The 12,785-nt window shown below is 35.4% G+C and overlaps 1 protein-coding gene across 4 annotated transcripts in view; it reads right to left on the bottom strand.

Annotated features, from left to right (window-relative positions):
* LOC122808806 (alpha-2-macroglobulin-like) overlaps positions 1-12,785 on the bottom strand; it is a 2,637,399-nt gene that overhangs the window by 2,130,521 nt on the left and 494,093 nt on the right. The gene's annotated exons all lie outside the window — the stretch shown is intronic.

The following is a 12,785-nucleotide window of genomic DNA, read 5'->3' as shown; positions in this document are numbered from 1 at the left end:
ATCAAGTTCAGGCATTTTTTGTTAAGAATCCTGATATTGAGTAGAGCCACCTTAATATGTTCCAAATTAGAGTTTACTAAGCTGGAATGTCAGGCAAATGGACTGTGCTTAAAAAAGGCACTATGGACCCATCAAAAACTTTAGCTAGAATGCAAAAGCCATGGTAAGAGAGGTGCAGACTACCCCAGCAAAGCAAGAAGATTTGTCAGCCATCTCATCACAAGCTAACATATACTGCATCCCCTCTAGAATGACACCAGCTACATAAACAATTATTAAAGCCAAATATGTTGTCATTGAATCTCTGCATCCACTCTTTTCTGCTTTGGACACATGCTTAGCAACATCAATAATATCCTTCTGCGTATCCTTCTGGGTAGGACAACTGAAATTATTCACCTAAACATGGATCATCACCATCTTATAATCTTATTTGTCAGGTTACAGCAATCTAAGAGCCCTTGTTATATCCCTGATCATGGCTCTGAAAAGACATAAAACAATCTTCCTATTCATATCTAACGTGGCAAGGATGGTGTTTGTATGCCTGACAATCGAGTCATCTATTGATGAAAAATTATATTGGGTGACGAAGTCTCAGTGGGTCATAAGGGCTTATAGTCTGCACCCTGAGGTAACTGTACTGACTGTAGGTATGCAGGGCGAAGGTGGGTGTAATGCTGTGTTAAGTGATGGCTGTGTATTTCAGTACTTAATCTGGTTGGTTTAGGCAGTGCTTTCTTACCATCTTCAGCATAAGCTGGTATTGTGGAAGTGATCTGTGGTGTGTGTGTGTGTGTGTGTGTGTGTGTGTGTGTGTGTGTGTGTGTGTGTGTGTGTGTGTGTGTGTGTGTGTGTGTGTGTGTGTGTCTTTTCTTTGCGTGTGTGTGTGTGTGTGTGTGTGTGTGTGTGTGTGTGTGTGTGTGTGTGTGTGTGTGTGTGTGTGTGTGTGTGTGTGTGGTGCTTACTGAATGTGTTCTGAGGTGATAAAGTAGCTTTCAAGTTCAATAAACTCTTATGCCTCTCACATATTGAATCAAAGTGGAGGCATTTTTGGCAATTCAAATCACACAGATAAGATGTGTAGGTCCCTGTCACCCATGCTATCTTGTTTGTCACCAAAGTCATTATTTATTCAATCCAACCCTCTGTTTAGTAGTAACCAGCTCAAAGAAATAAAATTATATACCTCCAACAACTTTGAAACTCATCTCTGGCATTCAGACAGAGTGGTCCACACCTCAAGTAGCAGCCCTGTTTTAACACACATATTGCCACTTCCAACCTCAAGTAGTGAAGTGTCATTCTGCTGCACACATATGTGCTTGTAAATGCTGCCCCACCTTAGTAATAAGTCATCTTTCCAACATTACAGCCACCTCATTCACTCTTTGATGTTCAGTCTCCAGTACCACAAGCAGTTACAAGACAACCTGATTCAAACAGTGCATTCCTGTCCCTAGCACAGGTGTAGTAAGAAAGTTACTACAAGTGCTTTGTAAGCCACAGCTATTATGGCAATATGACACAGTTTGCCTGGTAGATACGATGATAGTGAATGACACCTCTTATGATGGGTATGTTTCCTAACAGTTCAAACCACGTACCATGCACGTGGGGAATGCACGGCCCAAACCGAATATTCCAAAGTAAACTGGCCAGCAAAAAAAAAAAAAGCAGACTCTGATGCTGAAATTTCCAAAACAAATATAGGTTTATTCATAAACCAAAAACAGACCGGTTTCGGCAAGAGGTTGCCTTCTTCAGTGTATTGCAGACAATGATACAAATGAGTTGTTTGAAAAATGCAAATATATAGTAGGTGTTATCCAATCGGCATAATACCTGCCCTATCAATCATTAATATTCATGAATCTTCAATTGGGAAACTGTAGCTTGAGTATTACAAAAAGTGAATGAAATGTGGTGGCCACAATGCGGTATAATAGAAAAATACATCATCAGCATGGTATGTACAAATTATATATACATGTTCTCTAGTTAATATTGAGTATTCCATAAAAGTGGAAACTATACAAAAAGAGTATAATGGAATAATATACGTATTCCAAGTAACATTAATCTCCTAAATCATTCTCCATTGGTAAAGCATAACAACTAAATATGGTTGAGAATGCAATATGGTGACCCCATACATTATTAACAAAAATATAATGTCATTATATTAGAAAATTGTATAGTATGTCTAGTCAATTATATTATAAAAATGTACAAATATTGACACATAGTGTACATAAAGAATATGCAACCAAACTAATGTCAATAAGTTATAATGTAACCATGGATGCAGGTATAGGTGCAAACATAATAATCCGTAACATGTATGTAGAACAACAAGCATCCAAGTGAAAATAATGAACAACCATGTAGACCAATTTCATTGGATAAGTAGATATGCATTATTTGTAAGTGAGATGTCGTAATTAGCATGATGTGATGATAGGATAAAATGCTAGCACATGACTAAAAAAGCCAAGGAGCGTCTAACCACATAGTCAAAACTGTAAAGTCAATATTGATTAAAAATTATCATTGAGGCCTGGTGCAAAAAGAGCTCCTAAAGTAATGATACAGTATTTTTCTTTCTGGTTTAGAATGCCATGCCAACCCTGTTTGTTACTACGATCGCCCACAATGCAGTCAATGATCATAAACATGAATTGGGCTTGTTCATGCTTAAGAACATGTTGGTACATAGCATTGGTGGTTTTCTTATTTTTGATATGACTGCGATGTTCATTAATTCTGGATCTAAGTGGTCTAGAGGTTTGACCCACATAGAAAGCCCCACAATGACAGTTTGCAAATATAATCACTAATCTCATCCCTGCCTCTTTTCAAACAACAAATCAAACTACATTTCCAAAACCACTGGCTCTGTTCTTGTAGTACTCCAGGCTAACTTTCCAAAACCACTGGCTCTGCTCTTGTAGTACTCCAGGCTAACCTCCCTCTCATTACTCTCTCCTAACCTTTAACCCTTCATTTTCCTGAAAACTAACGTCTACCCTGCTTCCCTTCTCTGCCGTCCTCTTATGCTCTGACCTACATCTTCCATCTCTCCCACCTTGTCTTGACTGTCTTTTTTCTTCTCCTCTCTTACTTATGATTCTGGCCTTTGTGTCATTTCTTTTCTTTCCTTCATACTCCTTCTACTTCTCGTCTCTTCGAGCTTCTAATGTAATCTTCTTGGCTGTTGCCTTACTGCATAACCATATGTTTTAGGTAAACTTGCTTTGAAATCGACAGAACATTGTGTATGAATCTAAATTTTTGAGTTCCTTTAATGTATGCTGATTTTTGATTACTAGTTGATCTAAATGTATATTTTTATGTGTAATGTCTTTATTAACAATGTGTCTATCTGTCTTGATTATATTATGTGTGGAGCTTTTCTCCCCGGGCCTCTACTGAAAATGGACATATATCCAGCTAGACTAGCCCGGTCAACAAATGTAAAATAAATAAAATAAAATAAATAAATAAAAAGGTATACAACCCAGTCACTGCTGCAGTTTCCAAATACTTTACATTCAAAAACTTTACTGGTGTTTCGACTGGAAAACTGCTTGGATTTGGTGATCTGTTTGCATGATCCACAGTGACCACATGGATGTGTGCCCAAAAGTTTGTGTCCCATCAATGTTAGCTGCTTGTGGACAGCACCACCACTGCCTATATGTTTGTAATGAGCAAGGTGTGACCCTAATGTTTTACCCCTTTTATATGAGAATTTGCATTGTTCGCCTAAAATAAGTCTAAGCTGATCATTTGCTAGCAGAATATTCCAGTGTCGATTGATAATATCCCTGATCACATTGTAGTTTCTTCCATAAGTGGTGATGAATCTAATGGTGGATTGTTGGATGTCAACATGAGAGTTTTTGTAGTCCAACAGTTGAACTCTGTTAGAGTTAAGGGCCCGATTCCTGGCCTATGCTCAACTCAAGTTGATTATGACATTGCCAGCATGACCTTTGTCGCAGATTTATTAATAGGGGTCTCACCATGCTGACATCAACATTACCAGGAATCGGGCCCTTAACTCTAACAGAGTTCAACTGCTGGACTACAAAAACGCTCATGTTGACATCCAACAATCCACCATTAGATTCATCACCACTTACGGAAGAAACTACAATGTGATCAGGGATATTATCAATCGACACTGGAATATTCTGCTAGCAAATGATCAGCTTAGACTTATTTTAGGCGAACAATGCAAATTCTCATATAAAAGTGGTAAAACATTAGGGTCACACCTTGCTCATTACAAATATATAGGCAGTGGTGGTGCTGTCCACAAGCAGCTAACATTGATGGGACACGAACTTTTGGGCACACATCCATGTGGTCACTGTGGATCATGCAAACAGATCACCAAATTCAAGCAGTTTTCCAGTCGAAACACCAGTAAAGTTTTTGAATGTAAAGTATTTGGAAACTGCAGCAGTGACTGGGTTGTATACCTTGCAAACTGTCATTGTGGGGCTTTCTATGTTGGTCAAACCTCTAGACCAATTAGATCCAGAATTAATAAACATCGCAGTGATATCAAAAATAAGAAAACCACCAATGCTATGTACCAACATGTTCTTAAACATGAACAAGCCCAGTTCATGTTTATGATCATTGACCGCATTGTGGGCGATCGTAGTAACAAACAGGGTTGGCATGGCATTCTAAACCAGAAAGAAAAATACTGGATCATCACTTTAGGAGCTCTTTTTGCACCAGGCCTCAATGATCATTTTTAATCAATATTGACTTTACAGTTTTGACTATGTGGTTAGACGCTCCTTGGCTTTTTTAGTCATGTGCTAGCATTTTACCCTATCATCACAACATGCTAATTATGACATCTCACTTACAAATAATGCATATCTACTTATCCAATGAAATTGGTCTACATGGTTGTTCATTATTTTCACTTGGATGCTTGTTGTTCTACATACATGTTACGGATTATTATGTTTGCACCTATACCTGCATCCATGGTTACATTATAACTTATTGACATTAGTTTGGTTGCATATTCTTTATGTACACTATGTGTCAATATTTGTACATTTTTGTAATATAATTGACTAGACATACTATACAATTTTATAATATAATGACATTATATTTTTGTTAATAATGTATGGGGTCACCGTATTGCATTCTCAACTATATTTAGTTGTTATGCTTTACCAATGGAGAATGATTTAGGAGATTAATGTTACTTGGAATACGTATATTATTCCATTATACTCTTTTTGTATAGTTTCCACTTTTATGGAATACTCAATATTAACTAGAGAACATGTATATATAATTTGTACATACCATGTTGATGATGTATTTTTCTATTATACCGCATTGTGGCCACCACATTTCATTCACTTTTTGTAATACTCAAGCTACAGTTTCCCAATTGAAGATTCATGAATATTAATGATTGATAGGGTAGGTATTATGCCGATTGGATAACACCTACTATATATTTGCATTTTTCAAACAACTCATTTGTATCATTGTCTGCAATACACTGAAGAAGGCAACCTCTTGCCGAAACCAGTCTGTTTTTGGTTTATGAATAAACCTATATTTGTTTTGGAAATTTCAGCATCTGAGTCTGCTTTTTTTTGCTGGCCAGTTTACTTTGGTATGTTTCCTGACAGCCACTGACACTCCCACCTCCCTGTCCTGTTTCTGCTCAAACTCTCCAAATGCTAAGTGTTTGGACAGATTGCAAAAGCTATATTAATGTGCTTCTGGAAAGATTTTTCTGACATGTGGCTGACCAATTTACGTTTTCCTTTACAATGCTCATCAGAGAATAGCTACATTGCATTCTTCTCTGCTGGTGAAATTAGCTTGACAACAAAGAGTGGTAGGATCTTGTGTCTTGAATCACAGTTGTATATTACAAGGCATGTAAGACACAGGGACACTTATCTATTTCACAATAATCTTACAAAAACCCCAGTCGATGCATATTTATTATATTTAACAGAGAAAATAAGTAGCACAATGCCCGAACAGGTGAGAATGCAAATTTATTATCTGAGTTACAAAAGAGTGTGATTACATAAGAGTGGCAAAATTATTTTGTAACAGAGATGTACATGGATGAACTACCTCACAGTAACTCTTTGTAAGGTGTCAGAGTACTCTGTATGAAGCATGTTTCATTGTCAGTGTCGGTGGTGCAATAGGTAGCACAAAAACTGTGGGTTCAATTCCCAAACTAACTGGATAGCTGACATTGCAGTGCAGCATGGGGGAGGGGGGGGCTACTGCACTCCTGAGTGTGTTGTCCTTCAACTAAGAAACTAAACCAATGTCCTACCTGTTTGAGCTGGTAGTAGCTCAGGTGAATGCAAAAATCATACAGCACCTATTGAAAATAGTAGGGGTCCCTTAATTAACACAACATAAACAAAACATTATTTACATATTTATAAAATATACATATTTACAGGTATCCATCTATACACTCCTATACGTCATCATTATTCTTTCAGAATTATCCCCCATTCTTTCCATATCCATAATCAAATGTTTAACAATATATCAGCCAAAATCCATTTCCCATTAAACAAAATTTAATTGAATCTTTTGTTCCAAATAACCCATATTACATAACATAAATTCTTATCTTCCTTTCTCACATATTCTTTCTTCTTGTTTTTATAATATCCATCCATAATCATATTCATATCTATATTGTTCAAGTCATTCATATTCTCAAATAATTTTTCTTCATACACATTTTCTCAGAGTTTAACCACTCTTTTACATTTCAAAAAGAAAATGTTGTGTTCCTCCACATAAAATAAACACACTCTTTCAACTTTCTTTTTATATTAGCATATTCCCCTTTACCCGTAACTTGTCACCTGTCTCCAGAGGTACTCCTGACAATCTACAATCATAGCACACCACTTTTTCCCTTACTTTATTGGCTTTTATCATTTAATATGGTAAATGTCCCCAAGGATCTATATAATAATATCATATAACAATAATATTATTTACATCACATTACTATATAACATTGTTCAAATTTCTCTATATCATCAGTTTTCATTTTCCATATTAGTATTTTTTTCTTAATAATTTTTAATTTCTTCATTTATACGGTCTTTATAATTTTTTCCTATTCTCATTATCTCCCAATGTTTTGTACTTATAGTTAAACACTTTCTTTTATTAGTTTCTCATTCTCTTCCTTTATATACTTCAGTACCGCTACGCATTTAAAGAAACAGAATAAACAATTGTATTTAATAAATCTAATCCCCCTTCATCTTCACTCATGTACAACACACCTCTCTTCACTGGATTTAACCTTAAACTCCATATGAAAGAAAACACTAATTGTACAACTACTTTTTTCATATTTTTCTGAGATCATATAACAGTTGACATGTCTGATATTTTTCTATTAAAACAAAATCACCAGATAAACCTTTTTCCTTGAATGTTTATCTGTAAGTCCTCCATATAAGCCACATTTCTTTCATTTTATATCAAATATTCCCATTGCTTCATAACTTCTCAATTTCCCATATTTGATCCCTAACAAAGATACTTCATTAATTGAAAAATATACCCCTACAATTTTCAAATCACAGAAACCCTTAATTTTATCTTTAATAAAGGAAATTCCCATTTCCTTTAAACATCTCTTCAGACAAATCAAAAATTCCCTCATCCATATTTTATTCTTACCAACCATAAGTATATCCTCTGCATATCTCAAAACTATCGGAATCACTACTTCCTTTAGTATCACATATCTAGTTCATTTTATAAGCTATTTCACTCAGTATTGCATTTATTAATAATGCAAACAATATCCCACTCATAGGATATCCTTACCTTATACCATAATTCATGCATGTTTCTTTACTCAGTTACCAATTCACCAACACTCTCACTATTTTATTATGCTGACATACACTCAGTAATTCTATTGCCTATCCCATACTTTTCCATAACATCCCACAAAGCATCATGTCCTACTGTATCAAATGCTAACTAATATCAGCTACCATAAGTTTCACTTCATCCATTTTACTAACATCAACCACAGTTTCTTACACCAGCAGTAATCATTCCTGGCATCCCTTCCCTTTTATTCCAAATATACCTTCTTCCATAATATCCTTCGTCCTTCCTTCCATTCCCCTCTGTATTATTCTCATAAAATGTCATAATCTGTATTATTTAACGTGATAGGTCTCCATTCTTTCCTTATTTTCATATTTTGTCCAAATAAATTTGAATATCCCACTACATTAGGCTTTATAAACAAACCTTTCTTTCAACCATTCATTCAAAATGTTGAGAAACACTCCCTTCATCAATCCATTCATTTCTTGTATATTTTATACCCTATACCATCTGAACATGATAGTGAATCAACACTTACTTTCCTAAGTACTTCATCCATTTCACTAACAGTAATTACTTTTTCAAATTCTTCCTTAACTCTGTCTTGCTTTGTTTTGTTTACATTCCATTCTCTCTTATTTGCTTTCTTTTTGCTCTTATACATATTTTCTAAATGTTTTAGAATACTTATAATTTGCTCTTGTGTTCTTTTCACCTCTCAGTTTACATTTTTTATATGTCCAATATTTTCCTTTAATATTTATCCAAATATGCAGACACCTCATCCCTTCTCCCTTCTCCCTTATAAATAATATCTCTGTTTAAACAGTGATGTCTTAATTTTTTCTTGATATCTATATTTATATACTTCCTTTTCCATATCATAATATTCTTTTGTATTCATCTCTAAATTTTCCAACACATTTCTATACATGTTTCCATACTTCAGTTTCTCTTCCTTTCTTACATATCCACAGGAAAAAAAAAAAAAAAGTTAAGTACTCGCCATAATGATGTGTTTGTGTTATCCATTTTCATTCTTTCGCAATTGATGGGTCTTGGATCCGACTAAGCCTCTTCTTCTAGACTTTCAGATCCAACTCCCAAGCTACTTCTTTTACCCATAATGCCCCACTAACCCAACATACCTCAAATTGAGTTTGCCACCCCCAATAATCCATGGTTGATACTATAAGGAATTTAAAAAGCAGACATGATAAAGACAGAACTGGAGCTCAAACAAGGATCAATAGATCCCAAAGAACTATTGCTTAGGTCTCCCCAGGAATAAAAGAAAGGGGTTTAGGAGGGCAGCAAGGTGAGGAAGAATAAAAATGGACAACACACATGCATCATTTTTTTGGCAGTTATTAAGCTGCATTTTTAAATCCCTTTATAGAATTAATACTTCTGACACAGGCACATTTACATTTATATAAAAATAATCAAACTGTATTAAGTTCACATTTGCAAACATTATTCTTCATAGATATATATCATATAATCTAAGCAATATTACATAAATTATTCAACTCATTTCCTTTCTTCTTTTTTTTAACAAGAAACATCTTTATTAAATTATCACGTATGACATATGCAATTATACATTTATATAAATGAGAACAAAACATGCCAACACAATACTACTTGCAAGCATTTTACAACACAAACCATACTCATACACTCCCAGATGAAAATATTATAGATTATTTATAAGCTACCCAATCATTTCCAATCAAACATTACATAGCACATTTAAGTCCTGCCTTCTTTAAAACCTCATTCCTCCCCTGTATGTATTGCTCCTACAATTCCAATTTTCCCTATGTAATTTGCTCCTGCCCTTTTATAAAGATCCCAATTCCAGTTGTCTTATCTTTGTTAATATAGTCACTACTTCTAGTACAGTCAGTTAGCATTTTGTTTTCCATTTTCCAGTAATTGCTTTTTTGACAGTCACCATAATTAGACTCATCAAGGCTTTACTGTGTCTAGGCAATTCCAATTCTGTATCATCGTAGCTCAGAAAAATCATTTCCCTTGTTACACCAAGCTGCCCACCCAACATCTCCAACAGAGCAATCTGCAAATAATCCTTAAATTCTGTCAACTCATTGCACTCCCAGAAAATATGTTCCCAATTATCTCTTTATTCCATGTCACACCTCCAACCTTTGCTGTCTACCTGTAGGTTATAAAAAATATATGTAAACAATTCCAAGCAAAAATCCCAAATCTTCTAGATTGTGTTGCATATTTGGGAGACATACATATATTCCTCCACTGTTTCTTTATAATTTGCTAATCCAGTCTCTCTTCCCAACTCTTTCTAACCTCCTCTGATTGATTTGTATAGTTAGCATGCAATATTTTATATGCTCTACTAATTATTCCTTTTTAATGGTAGCTTTTATTCTAGATTCTACTAAAAACTCTACCAGTACCTGTCTTTCATTTAGGACCTCCTATTTCTTTCTCTATGCCCATACGCTATCAATCCTTGATAGAGAATGCAATGTCTAACCTGCAGTCCAAATAAATTATTGGTGTCTTCCCCATTCTATCTCCTTTCCCTCTCTACTTATCTGCTCCCAATATCTGTTCTTTTGCCAGTTTTCTCTAATAAATTCCAGCCCCTCTTGCCTATTGTCTGTATCCTTAATTGCATTTGTATCTATTGGCAGTATCTCCTTTCGCCATCTCATGTTGGCTTAGTTCTTAGAATACTTTTTGCTGCTTTATGAATATAATATTCTGTATGGTTATTGTTATTCTCCTTAAAGGTCTGCATCCAAAATCCCAGTCTCTCCTTGTTTCTTGAGCTTTCTCCCTGTTTCCTCATCATCCCTTTCCATTTTGAATTATAGTTTTCTGCTTGTGCTATGCATAGGAGCATTGACTGTGTTGCTCTGACATACTCCTCAAATCAGGTAATCCCAGTCTGCCCTGTTCTACTGGAAGAATCAGCTTATCCCACTTGACTCTTGCCATCTTTCCCTCCCAGATAAAGTCCTTCAGCTCTTTATTAAATGTTATCCCCAACTTCACCTCTGGTTAACAAAAATATGTCTGACCTGTGTATAAGCCTAAAGGGACTACAAACATTTTAACTGCTTGTATCTTACTATCCATATCCATATAGCAAAGCTTCCATTTTCTCAGTTTTTGTATTATCTTTTATTTAGTCTTTTCCCACATATCCTTAGCTGTCACACATGAATAATCTTTGACCATACTCCTAAACAATTCATTTTATCATGTCCCCATAAATATGGATATTGCTGAACCAATTCATGTGTGGATATATAATTTACCACTACTGCCTTTGTTTAAATTTCATTGATTTTGTATCCTGAAAAGATCTGAAACTGTCCAAAATATTCCGCAGCACTGCAATGTCCCTTTCTGGTTTTGTCAAGTATAAAATAATATTATCTACAAATAGAGACATCTTGAATTTCTGAGTCCCTTATTTTCTTTGCTAATGGTTCTAAATATAATGCAAATAACAAATTGGAAAGAGGACACCACTGCCTGGTTCTTCTGCTCAGGCAGAAATTATCAGAGGGGACCCCACCCACTTTAATTTTCACCTCTGATCCCTCATATATCCTCCTAATCAACCTTATAATTTTATCAGGAAATGCAAATGCTTCCATTGCCTTGATCATAAAGTCCCAGCTTACTCTGTCAAATACTTTCTCTGCATCAAGACCTACCAACAACAGTGGTATTTTCTTACATTCTGCTTCTCTCTGGATCATCAATTTATGTTAATGTTGTCAAATGTTTGCTTCCCCTCAAAAAACACACTGATACATATCTATCAATTTTGGCTTCACTTTTGCCATTCTTTTAGTTATTATAGACATAAACACTTTATAATCATGGTTTATTATTGAGATGGGCCTGTATGAAGCTGGTTCTGATGGATCTTTGCCCTATTTAGTTATTTACAGCTACCACTACTTTCTTCCAGTATGTTGGCACTTCTCCTCCTCTTAAAATACTGTTAAACAAAACCTTCCAGATCTTTATCGGATTTGTTTCTCCCAGCTTCCAAACTTCCACAGGAATACAATCTATTCCTGTAGATTGGTTATACATCACCATTTTTACCTCATTTCCTGCAGTCCTGTTAGTAATTGAGCCTCATCTACCACTAAGCTTGGCATATTTAGTTCTTCCATAAATTTTTCTATTTGCACCTTTTCTTGATTTCCATATTTCTCTGCTTTAGACTGACTTTTGTAGAATTTCCAAAAAATTTCTAATACTTCTACAGGATCTCATATCGTCATTGTTATAGGCTCCTTAAGGTTGGCAACATCACTCTCTGCTTTCTGTTGCCTGAGTCATTGTGCTAAAAGTTTTTGTGTTCTAGAGTTATTGCCAAAAAACAGTTGCTTAACAGCAATCTTTCTAAACTCATGCATACTGTCAAGGTAATCCCTTATTTTCTGTTTAACATTCTGAAGTTGACCCTCTTCTTGTTTTGTGAGATTTCCCCCTTATTCTGCAATACTTTAACATTTGTCAGCCCCTCTAAATAATTCTCTTCACTTCTTAACCATATATCCCTTTGTTTTATTTCCACCCTATTGTTAAACTCCTCCTTAATTTTATTGTGTCTACATTAGTTTCTCGAAAGCCGACAATGTCGAATCTGACATTGTCGACACGAGAATAGAAAATGCTGAGAATCTCGAATGCGTAAACAGAAATCTCTGTCAGGGGAGATTTCTGTTTACTGCAATGTAGTGCGGTCTCGGTGTTGGTATATTTATGTAGCGGGGGTTTGGGTGGCACAGCCCCCCACGTGGTGGGTGCAGGGGGCTTGCCCCCTTGCTTAAACACATTAGGGTACTTTTTTCTTTTTT

This window comes from Protopterus annectens, chromosome 8.part0 (genome assembly GCF_019279795.1).
Source record: "Protopterus annectens isolate FY-2018-M chromosome 8.part0, PAN1.0, whole genome shotgun sequence".
NCBI classification, from domain to species: Eukaryota; Metazoa; Chordata; order Ceratodontiformes; family Protopteridae; genus Protopterus; species Protopterus annectens.
Note: the sequence above shows the minus strand (reverse complement) of the source record. Positions and strands in the feature narration are given on the sequence as shown.